The sequence below is a fragment of the Rhinolophus sinicus genome, chromosome 16 (assembly GCF_057876585.1).
Source record: "Rhinolophus sinicus isolate RSI-liver-muscle chromosome 16, RSI-T2T, whole genome shotgun sequence".
Classification (NCBI taxonomy): Eukaryota; Metazoa; Chordata; class Mammalia; order Chiroptera; family Rhinolophidae; genus Rhinolophus; species Rhinolophus sinicus.
The window spans coordinates 30,689,501-30,702,142 of record NC_142516.1 but is presented as its reverse complement, the minus strand read 5'-3'; positions in this window follow the sequence as shown (position 1 = coordinate 30,702,142).

The window sequence follows — 12,642 nt, the reverse complement described above, 5'->3', positions numbered from 1 at the left end:
AACAGTCTAAAAATAATTCAGCACTTATTACATGAGGGAATACAACTGCATCGGAAGAGGTTTAATTGTTCCAGAGACCGACGAGTCCCCAGAAGCGAAGAAGGGAAGAGTCTTTCTCCTGCCCGCCCTGCTGGAGTGGGTGGAGGTGAAGAACACCTCTTGCACCTCAATAACTTGACCATGGATTTGGAGCATATCTCAGTGTCCACCCTAGTCCTGAAAGCACTGCTTTACCACCACCAATTCCCCCCCAAAAAGAAAATAAGTGCCAGACCCCGGGCTGGACCTGGCAGGGAGGCGACCCGGGTGAGTCTCTCTTCTGGGAGGCCTGGGATGACAGGGGAAAGAAGATATGGACACAACATTCCCATCACAACTGCAGAAAGAAGTGAGCGTGCAGGCAGGGTGCAGGCGGAGGAGGGGAACGAAAGCTGGGACCGGCTGGGACCAGTGAGTCTGGACAGCACAGATCAGGACGAACATGAGCACAGGAGAGGCAGTGAGGGACAGGTGACCCACAGGAAACAGCTAGGACTTTGTCCGACTGACACAGGACAGTCAGAGCACAGTGAGAGGTGTGGCTGGAGGGGTGAGCTGGGGGAGGGCAGCAGGGTGCGAGAGAAAAGCAGCTTGGCTCTGGGTCCCACATCCCAGAGGGCTCTGGGTCCCACTGCAGGCAATGCCTTTTATTACTAATCTCTCTTGTGAATTCAGGTGGGGAAAGGTCTGCCAGAATTCACAGCAGAGAGATTCTGTAATTTCTTTTAGCTCTGTGACTCTGGACAAAGTATTCAGTATTAATGCAGTTGACCATGACGTCTTGAGTGTGTGCGACTGACAGACCAAATTACCTTTCCTTATCTCCTGGGGAGAAAAAAAGGACCATTTATTTGACATATTCCATAATCATTTCACCTGCTTGCCCCCTACAGAGAGTACCGGTGACCTGGCTCCCTCCTCTCCTGCAAGGTACAGGAAGCATGTCATCTAATAAAGCCCTCTTTCTAAAGAATGTTTTTAATCTTGGAATAGTGAGTATGATTTTCTATTGTATTTTTAATTCTCTACCTGCTTTTTAAAAGCCCACGTTTCCAGTCTCTCTAATTCTCATCTTGCCTCATCAGAGCTGGGAGGGAGCTCGGACATCACACACTTCCATCTCCTTCTTGGTCTTTGACACATGGAGAAGGCAATAGGTGAAGTCACCTGTGAGGCCGTGGGGAGCAAGCCGGAGATTCAGGGCTCTGTGCTCTCAGTGCCACTGGACACCATTCTCTAAGTGGAGGCTTGGAAACCCCCAGCCTGGGCAACCATAACACTCCAGAAGCATTTTTTAAAAATTGTGGTGACACATAACATAAAATGTACCATCCTAACCATTTTTAAGTGTACAGTTCAGTGGCGTATATACCTTCATATTGTTGTGCAAAACATCACCACCATCCATCTCCAGAACTTTTTCATCTTGCAAAACGGAAACTCCATGCTTATCAAACAAGAACTCCCCATTCTCCCTCCCCCGAATCCTTGTAACCACCATTCTACTTTCTGTCTCTATAAATCTGACTACTCTAGATAGCTCCTATCAGTGGAATCATACAGTATTCATCTTTTTGTGACTGGCTTATTTCACTTAGCGTAATGTCCTCAAGTTTCATAGAATGTGTCAGAATTTCCTTCCTTTTTAAGGCTGAGTAATATTGCATTGTAGGTATATACCACATTTTGTTTATCCATTCATCCATTGAGGGACGCTTGGGTTGCTTCCATCTTTTGGCTACTGTGAGTAATGCTGCTATGAAAAGAAATGTCTCTTTGAGTCCCCGCTTTCAACTCTTGTGAGTACATACCCAGAAGTGAGATTGCTGGATCATATGGTAATTCTATTTTTTAATTTTTTGAGCAGAAGCATTTTTTTTTTTACTTACCACCTCTCTATCCTTCTTCCACTCCTCATGCCAGAGGCCAAGCCAGGCAGCATACGAGAGCATGAGAAAGCAGCCCTCACCCAGAGGTTCATGCGCCCGCCGGGGCTCCTGAGGGCTTCTCCTAACAAAGGGAAAACTGACTGTGAGCAACTCTGTTCCTGCCTGCCAGGTTCTGTACATGGCCGCTCGGGGCTTCCTCCGTGGATTTCAAGCAGTTTTTCTGGGGTTACTGAGACCCTGGCTCTGGACCCTGCCCTTGGGAGCCAGTGGAGTACACACTCACACATCAAATCAAATAATAAATGCCGGGAACTTTCACGTAGTATCTCATTTAATCCTCACCTCCACCCAAGAAGGTCGCTACAATCATATCCCATTACAGATGAGAGCACTGGTGCACAGAGAGGTTAAATAAAGGGCCCAAGCTTCAGCTAGAAAGTGGCAAGGCTTAGATGCAAGCCCAGCTCTGTCCATGTTCTTTCTATTAATGCCTCAAGCTGCCTCTACTGGTGCTTAGGTATTTAGGTGAGAGGTCAAATGTCGAGCTATAGGAAGGACTGTGTGGGGCAGGAATAGGTCCTGTATTTTAGCAGGATCTTGAAGAACAGGTAGATGTTGGAAGATGGAGAAGACGGAGAGATCTGTGTGAAGAACTCCTCGGATGGTTCTCTCTGAATAGAGAAAAAGATAGGTAATAGATCTTAAATATGGTAGAGATTTTTTTGAAGACTGTAACTAATCTTACCACACAGGCCTGGATTGCCATATGGGAGTTACTCCAACTAACAAGTACTATAGTAAATCTAATGATGCACTAAGAGACTAGAGAAATGACCACTGGGTAGGTTTGTGGAACCAAGACACACTGAGAACTAACTGGACTCTACTACCTAAAGTAGAGGCCCTTATAAAAAATAAAAATAAATAAATAAATAAATAAATAAATAAATAAATAAATAAAAAGACAGTAACTAATAAATTTGAAATGTTTACAAAATGGGTAATTTCCTATGAAAATAAATATTTATAAGATTGATTCAAAAAGGTAGAAAACATAAAGAGGCCATGGAAGAAATTGGAAAACATTTTTAAAAGATTTTTATTAAAATATAGCTAACATACAATGCAATGTTAGTTTCAGGTGTACACCACAGTTATTCACATTTATGTACCTAAAGAAGTGATCACCATGATAAGTCCAGCAACCATCTGACACCTTACTATGCTATCACAATAGTATTGACTATATTCCCTATGCTGTATATCACATCCCCATGACTTACTTGTTTTATACCTGGAAATTTGGACCACTTATTCCCCTTCACTTTCCCCAACCTTTTTGATTTTTCAATTACAGTTGACATTCAATATTATTTTATATAAATTTCAGGTGTACAGCATAGTGGTTAGACATTTATGTAATTTAAGAAATGATCCTCCTGATTAGTCTAGTACCCACCTGGCTCTATACATAGTTATTACCATATCATTGATTATATTCCCTATGCTTTACTTTACATCCCCATGACTATTTTATAACTACCAATTTGTACTTCTTAATCCCTTCATATTGTTCACCCTGTCCCTAACCCCCTCCCATCTATCATCCTGATAAATCTAGTATCCATCTGACACCATACATGGTTATTACAATATTATTAACTAATTCCTTATGCTGTACACTACATCTCCATGACCACTATGGTTAATATATTTAATCTTTCCAGAGCTTAGAAAAAAGTTTAAAATTTTACAATTAGTTTTACACACTTAGAATAACTTGAATATCAAGACTTGATATACAAAAAATAAAAGAGCATAAGATAAAGTACATTTATCTAAAATCAAGAGCCAACATCATACTCAATGATAAAACCCTCAACTCTAATCTAGAGGGATTCAGATTTGAGTGAGAATTAAGACATGTATGTCAGTTAGGTATCAGCAATGCTAGCGGCTATATAACAAACAAAATCCCAAATCTCAATGGCTTAACACAGTAACAGTTTATTCCTATACACGGAATCCATGAGTGTTCCCTGTCAGCAGGCATCTCCCATGTATCCTTTCAGGGACCTATACTCCTTCTGCCTTCTGGCTCTGCCATCGCCTAGAACCTCTGCTAGATCCTCTGACAGCAGACAGAAAAAAGAGAGGAGAGGAGAGGATCGAATAAGAGATTCGTGGGCCAAGCAGGGAAGCCATTTACACCACTTCCATCCACAATCCAATGGCTAGAACCCAGTCACATGGCCACCCCTAACTGCAATGGGGGCTGGTAGGTGTTGTGTAGTTTGTGCCCAGGAGGAAAGGGAAACAGGTGATAATGCATCATTTCTTAATGAGTGCCCCACCATTGTCTCCTGGAGTTTTTTGCAAGTTGCTGACACTTTCTGCACATTCTAACGTATGGAAGGCAGACAATAATGGCCACCTGAGCACCAGTGATTTTAAACACATCCCAATTTCAGAGATTTAAAATGTCAAAAATTTAGAATCAATGAAATACTGTATATGAATACTAGACGAAATTATAAGAAATGTTGTATTTGTAAAAACCCATGGAGAAACAAGGACTTTCCATACATGAACCCAAAGGCAAAAAACACAAAAAATAGACTTAATACATGAAAATGAAAAAAATCCCTCACATCAAAAAATAAAATTAAAAGCAGAAGGACCCATCAAAGGGGAAATATTTGTAACATGTATGATAGACAAAGAATTAGTACACTTACTATTTTAAGGGCCCTTACAAATCAACAGTGAAAAAGATGAACACTCCAGGATAAAAATGGACAAAGAACTGTAACAGGAAATTAACCAAAGAAGAACTAAAAATGGTTAAATATATTCACCGCGTAAAATGATTTGGTAGTCAAAGAAATGTAAATTGAAACCACAATATGTTACCTTTTTTAAAATCATCAAACTGGCAGAGATCTGAAAATTGATAATGTGTTTGCAAGGACTGGAAATGAAAGACTATTACCCTTCTCGGAGGGGTGAGATTGGTGCACTAGCCAGCACGTGGGAAGATCTTAAAAACCTGCATAACCAGCAATCCCACTTCTGGAATTTATTCTAAGGTATCAAATAAAGAAATAGTAAAGAGATACACATGAGTCTGCTCATCACAAGGGTTTTATTTTTTTTAATTTAGTTTTTATTTTTATCAAAGTTATACATGCACGTAATTTTTAAAGTTGAAATTTTCTCCGTGGTTTGTTATGAAAATCAGCAATTCCCTGACCTTCCTCTGACCTTCCATCTCCCCACCTTACTCTTCTTTCTCAGTCCCAGAGATACTGCTTTCAATTCTTCTGATATTTACCGTATTTTCACTCATGCTTCTAATGCTACTTCTTTATTTTTGAGGTTTGGGCATATCTAATGATTTCTCATCATGGAAACAGAGGATTAACTCTCTCACCAACACCCTCCCCCAAAATACACCCCCCCACAAGCACATACACATACTCCATTCTCCCCACCTCTCTCCCCACCATACACACGTTACCCCTGGTCAAATCAGCCTCCCAATATAGTTATTTGTCATTCTGATTAGATCAATATTCATTATTTACCTTATTTTAACTAGAAATTTATTGTCAAATGTAGTGTATAGGATTCTATCATTTTATTTTCCTGCACAACATTTCATTTTCCCTGGAATTAATAATTGACTTTTTTTTATCATTGGCTTAGTTTGCTAATTTTTATCACCAATTAATTTTTTTCAGTTTTTGCTTTGCTCTTTAAAAATCATTTCACTAGGACAAATTCCAGAGGAAATAACTGGTCAAAGTATACAAATGATTCCTATGGGTCTTGCTCTGTTCTGTCAAATTGCTGTCTACCGAAGGGTTGGCCCTGGTGACATGTAGGTATGTATAGGACATGGCACCTCTTGCCAGGAAGGTCTACTCCTGCTGTAGCACAATTCAAATTTCACCTAAATCAAGACTAATCCTGACAAAAGATGAGAGGAGACATTTATATTTGTTTACCACTTTAAAAAATGCCCTGTTTGGCAATGTTGTCAATCTCTTTTGCAGCTCACTTAACTAGACAGCTTTGAAATTGTTTCTTGACATACATTTTAAAAGTTGGAAGAATTCAGACAAAATGAGACTTTATTAATATTTCACATTTGATAAAATATTTACCTGGCATGTTTCAAATGCTCACAAAAATGCTACCACACATGCTGTGCTAGTTCACCACACCGTCTCCACCACTGGGTGCTATTATTTTGGTGTGTTTTTTTCCCTAAACAAATTGGTCTTTTTCTAATTACTAAATTTGCAGTTCCAGGCCTGGAAGATCCATTTGTAAGGCAAGGAAGGAGGAAGATTATATATATATGCCTTTCTTGTAGCCAGCTAATAATTATATGCTCTACTTTGTAAGAATCGACTTACTGCCAGGCGCTTTTCTTTGATCCTATTAGTCAGGTACAATTACCGCCCTTGACAGACATGGCCATTCTGGATGCAGTAGGTAGAGAGCAAAGGTAGGACTGATGTCAAGGGGCAGGGGTCTGGTGCTGACTCTGTCCCTAGTTTCTGGCCCATCGTTCCACCTGCGGGCCTTGTCTTTACCCTGGCGAGAGGCTGAGGCCCGGGGCATGGTCGTGCGACTTCTTCACATCCCACAGGTGGGTCCTCTGGGCCCTCTGGAAGGGGGACTGACTGCCTTTTCTTTGTCCCCACAGAACACCAAGCGAGTTGTGATCTTGGGGTTCAGCTGAGCATAGGAGGGGCCACGCCAATCACCCAGGCAGCACATGCTGTGCTTACAGTCTTTGTTGCTCACTCAGGAGCCCTAGAAGTCAGATACACACCTTTTTTCATTCTCCCACAGTTTTTGATCACCAACCGTGAACACGGCAGGGATGCCATGGGGCCAAAGAACCCAGCACCACTTCACCTGTGATGCCAGCGATGGGGCTGGGTAAATCACTTCTGTGGCCTGTGACCGCAGCTTCCTCATCTGTAAAATGGGGATAAAAATGACTACCTCAGAGCGTTGTTGTGAGGCCACACAAGCCAAAGCAGGCTCTCCAGGTGTTCTCTGGGCATGACTCAGGGGCCCACTAGGGAGTTCACTGACACCCAAAACAGGCCACAATGGGGAAAGTGTCAGACTACGAGAGGGTAGGACAAACTTTCCCTGAGGGTTGGGAAGGGTTCTTAGAGGGCTCCTGGAAAAAGGTGGTGTTTGCATCAATGGCAATTCAGTCCTGTTGAGTGATTAGAGCTGCCACCTGCTACTAGATTCCATTTAGAACCTGGACAGCAGATTTCACACCGGAGGGAATGTCAGGAATGTCACGCACCCAGAGCAGATACCCCAGAACACCTAGGCGAAGTCTCCCAACCTCTCTGTCAAATGACAGGTGTGCTTCATTCATTCATTCATTGGATACATATGTCTTGAGCATCTGCCACGTACCGGGCATTGCTCTCAGTACTGGAGATATGTCAGCGAACAAAACAAACCCCCTGCTCTCAGAGCTTACGTTCTTTAGGGGAACAGAGGGAAACTAAACAACAACAAAATAAGGCTATACCAGATTGGCATAAGTGCCAAGGGGATAAATAAAGCAAGGTGAGGGGAGTGGAGCATTAGGGAATGGTGGGGAGGTTGCTGCAAGCAGGGAAGTTTGTAAAGGGCTGATTTTTGAGTGAGATCTGTAGGAAATGAGGGGAAGAATGTTCCAGGCAGTGGGGAACAGCAAGTTCAGGAGTACTGCATGCTCCCTTGACAGAGTATAAGACAGCAATGACCCCAGGGAAGCAGGAGAAGGGAGGGAGGTCAAAGGGCACCTTGTGGGCCTGACAGGAGGAGATAGGACTCCAGTTACCCCATGGGGGATAGGAGCCCTCGGTTTGCTCCTCACAGGAACTGCGTGCAGGGTCCTGGCTGCAGTGAGGAGACAGGAGCAAGGCAAGGCAGAAACAGGGGATGGCCAAGAGGCGATTGATTGCACAGGGGACAGTGGCGTAGACCTGCATGGAAGCAGTGGAGGGGGAGAAGTTGGATTCTGGGTGTGCTTGAACGTATAGCCAAGAGGACTTTTCTGATGAACGATACCACCCCCACACCATTGCCCTCCTTCCCAATCCTCCCTGTGGCCTCACCAAGCACCACCTGGGAGCCTCCTCATTCTGCAGGTGATTGGGGAAATAAGATCTCAAACACTTCATCTGGGTTTTTTCCCTTAAATAAAACCCAATGTAATCACTGTAAGAAAAGCCCCACCTCCAGGGCGCTGCTCCCTCAGGTGGAGGCAGGGATTAGATGAGATTTGCAGGACTGTGTTGACTCCCAATTTAGATGCTTTCCATAAATTAATTACAGAGGCAAAGCCAGACAGAGAGGCCCGGGGGCCGGTTCCAGGGCAGCTCTTCCCAGACAGCTGGGCTGCTCCCCGCTATGTGCTGAAGGCTCTGGAAGGGCTGGGACTCCTGATTTCTGCCTGAAGTTTGCTGCTCTCGGTCCCTGTGGGGTAAGCACCTTCACCACCAGGAGAGGAGCTGGGAGAACGCTGGGGCTTAGGTTTTCTCCTGAGGGCAATGGGAGCCATGAACAGTGGCAGACAGGGAAGGAACAGGACCAGGTTCCTTTTTAGAGGGGACTTCAGGAGACTGGGTTGTGGGAGGGGAGGCTGGAAGCCAGGAGATCCAAGTGGGGCCCTGAGGGAGGGGAGGAGAGAAGGGAAGTGGGGTCAACTAAAGGTGCAGGAGTTACCACTGATGCAGAGGCACCTGCCTGGGCTGCCCTCGTCAATTGTAGCTCTGCCTTTTGGGCCCAAGCCTGGTGCCCACCATGCCCAGAGCCCCAAGCTCCTGTTGGTGCAGCCTCTTGGGGCCCAGGTCAGGCCAGTGACTCATTTCTGAATGGTTTTAGCCAAATAAGACAGTTCTATCCTTCACCTCAGCTATTTGTCCCTCCTCGTCACAGTTCAGGGTTTTGGCACTAAACAGCAGCACATGAGAAAGGGATTTCCGGAGGTGGTTTACGGGACTTTTGCCAAAATAACTGAGTGAACGTCACCTGCAGCCTGTAGAAAGCAGCCCCATTCTTCTGAGCTCCGTGCTCCTCCCTGGTCTGTCCTAAATCAAGGATGGAGCCTTGGGCCTCATCCAGGTAGGAAATGCCAACCTTGGCCTCCTAGAATGTGCCTGAACTCCGTCCTCAGGTCCTGCTCAAACCCGTTTCCTCAGCAGAAACTGCATGTCCTGCTCAGTCATCACACATCACACAGCAAGGACATACAGCACCGTGTTTCCCCGAAAATAAGACCTAGCCGGACCATCAGCTCTAATGCGTCTTTTGGAGCAAAGATTAATAAGACCTGGTCTTATTTTAATATAATATAAGACCTGATATAATATAATATAATATAATATAATATAATATAATATAATATAATATAACATAATATATACTATAAAACTGGGTCTTATTTTAATATAGACAGGGTATAATATATTATAATATAAGACCAGGTCTTATATTAATTTTTGCTCCAAAAGACACATTAGATCTGATGGTCCGGCTGGATCTTATTTTCAGGGAAACACGGTAACTCCCCCAGGAAGCTGCCCAGATCTCCCTAGATGGTGCTGACTGACAAGGTCCAGGGAGTATGGAAGCCCAGCTCCTTTGTCTGGGTTTCGACAACCTGAGACGTAACTACACTCCAGAGACCCCTGCAGAATCAGACTGAAGCTACCCTCTGCGGGACTCAGCTGGAAATGGGGCTGCTCGTCGTCCTCCCCACCCCTCTCCGGCTTCCTGCTCCTCTCCTGGCTAGTTCTAGGAGCACTTCCTGTGTAAATCACTTGCACACGAATCCTCAGTTCTGCTAAGAGCCTGCTTCTGTGGAACCGACCAGGACACGTCTATGCTTTTACTTCTGCTATTTACTTTTCTTAGACCATCCTCCTGGGCAGCTCCTTAACAAACTAGAATGATGCCTGCCAGGCCTCCCACAACCTTTCCTTCGGCAGGGAACCTTCCCAGTGGGAATGGCCCACCCTGAGGCCCCCTGGCTCCTGATGGCTCCCAGGGCTCTTGGGAGGCAGCCCCTCCACTCGGCTCCACCCTGCTGCACCTACAGTCTACTCTACACACAGAATTGTGCTGTGCTGCCCTGTTGGCTCTTCGTTCTGCCCCCAACCTCGCAGCCTCCCTGGGCCTCTGTGTACCCATCTGCATAATGGGGGTGCTGGGCTCTGGCCCAGTGTGAGCACTGCTGCTGTTCCAGTCCTGGATCCTTGTTCCCTACCCTCCACCCCTGCAATATCTGAGCTCATCGAGCAAAGAGGAGCCAGGCTCTTAGAAAGAACAGTTGTTCCCCACTCACAGAACCAAATACTCTGGCTGTTACAGCTCATTACTAAATCCCAGCCATGCCCTGAGAAGGATTAAGGAAACAGCTCTGGTAAAAATCCCCTGCAGGAGCGCAGAAATAACACGCTCCTGCCACAGGGAGCCCCAGAAATCTGACTACAGTAATCTTCTCCTGGCCCTCTCCCCTGAAGCACATTCCGGTGTTTGCATGCCAGTAAGGCCAGCTCGCATCTGGGCGATCGCGTCTGCCTGGCGGACAGCAAGGTGGCAGCCTTCGGGTCTGTGTTCAGGATGTCGGGCGGCATAGCTGCTGGGGAAGTTTGTTCCCATGGGGGAACCGGAGTCCCGGCAGTGGGAGGCCTGGTCAGGCCACTGCTCTCCCTGGAGCCTGCCAGTGACTCAGGAAGGCCACGGTCTCCCCTAACCCTTGGTTTTCCCATTTGAAAAGTGGAGGTGGTGTCCACCCTTGCGGGGGTTCACTCACTCACAGAGAACATGTTTACCAAGAGTCTACCCTGGCTGGGTGCTGAGGCCTCAGAAGAGGCTTGGATCCTACCCTGTCCTTGCCTGGCTGCAGCTGCTGGTTCATAGGCAAGAAGTGTATGGTGAGGCCCACGTTAGCACAAAAGCAGAGGCTTGCAGCCAGCATCCCAGGCGTTAGGGCAGAAGCAGATACCCCGCATCTGAGATGGTGGATGAATCAACAGCTGGAGATGTGACTAAAGGACTCACCAGGGCTGGCTGGTGACGTGGGTCAGGGGCAATCCTGGATGTTGTGGTCAAGCTTTGGTGTCACATTGACCTGGGTTTGAGGCCCAGCTCAAACTTGGTGACTTTGGGCAAGTCCTTCCACCTCTCTGCACCTCAGTTTTTTCTACTTGAACATGGGAATTGTAATGGTGCCCACTCTGAGGGTGGCGTGGTGGTGAAGAGCACAGTGAAGGCCGACGCACAGCTGGACTCAGTCTGGATAGGGGTGCCCACCCCCCCGAAGTCCCCAGGCTGGGCTCTCTGCTCCCCAGAAAAGCAGGCTGTGAAAGGGGCAAGTGGATTCTTAGGCTGGATGCAAGGCTGTAGCAGGGCTGAAAGTCTAAGGGTGATCCAGGTCCACTGAGAGCTGGGACAACTGGGCACCCTCCCCCACCTGGTGAGTCTGGCTTCCAGAAAACCTGTGGGGCAAGTCCAGCCAAGCCTCCCTTCCTGCCTTGGGGAGGCCCTGGCCCTTCAGCTGGTAGTTCCACATACTCACCCTGTCCCCAGAGACATGCCTCACTGGGCTCTAAAACTCAAACACATTTCCCAGGGGCCTGGGCTGGCCAAGGGGGCCCAACCGGGCCCTCTGCTACTCTCTGTGGTCAGGGCTCAGTCCTTTGTATGGTAGCCTCAGCTTCCAGCCGCCACATGGGACCCCAGGCAGAGGCCAAGATGAAAGCCACACTAAGCCTAGCTTGGTGTACCTCGTCTGGGAAGTTCTTTCCCCTCTCTGGGCACCAGTTTGCATATCTGTATAATGGGCGAGTAAGAGATCTCTGAGGTCCCTTCACAAGTCATTATAGCCATTGTACTCTGAGGCCCAGGGAGGTGAAGGGAACCCAGGCAGAGCCAAGACTAGAACCCAGGCATTCTGCCACCCAGGCTGGGCCTCTAGAACCATGAGGGCGAGCAGAGGGAGGACCCCTGGTAAGGCTCTGTGAAGCCTGCGTCAATAAGGAGAAGCCTGGAGCTCAGGGCTATGAGGTACAGCCCCTAGCTTCTCACACATGCTCCACCAGCATGCCTTGCCCCAAGCCCAAGCCAGGGGCAGGCACTCCCATCAGGGCGGAGAAGACAGTTAGATGATCTAGACCAAATCTAGCTCTGCCCCTTACCAGCTGTGTGACCGTGAGCAAGTCACTTCACCTATGTATGTCAGTTTTCTCGTCTATAAAATGGGGACTCTGAAATCTGCCTCACTGGGCTTTGCAGGAATTAAATGAACTCCTGTGTGTGTGAAGTGCCTGGTATGAATCACTCACTCACTAAGATCAAATACTCACTCCCTTTCCTTGGGGCGTCTTCCCTTCCTCTTATGTCATTATCTGACTTCATCTTCTGCTGCCCATCTCAGCTACTTCTACTGTTCTTTCCTTTTGGCATATGCCCATGCTTTCCAGCCTCCAGACCTTTACTCATGCTGTTCATCCTGCCATGCCTACCTTTTCTCCCTCTTTCATTCCCACCATTCCAAATATTATTGCCTTCACTGTTCAGCTCAAATGTCACCTCCTCCAGGAAGCCTCTTCTCCCAGGAGCTCTGTGCGCTCTCGACAAGAACACAGATAACAGGAGCACCACAAGGGGCCGCTCTCTG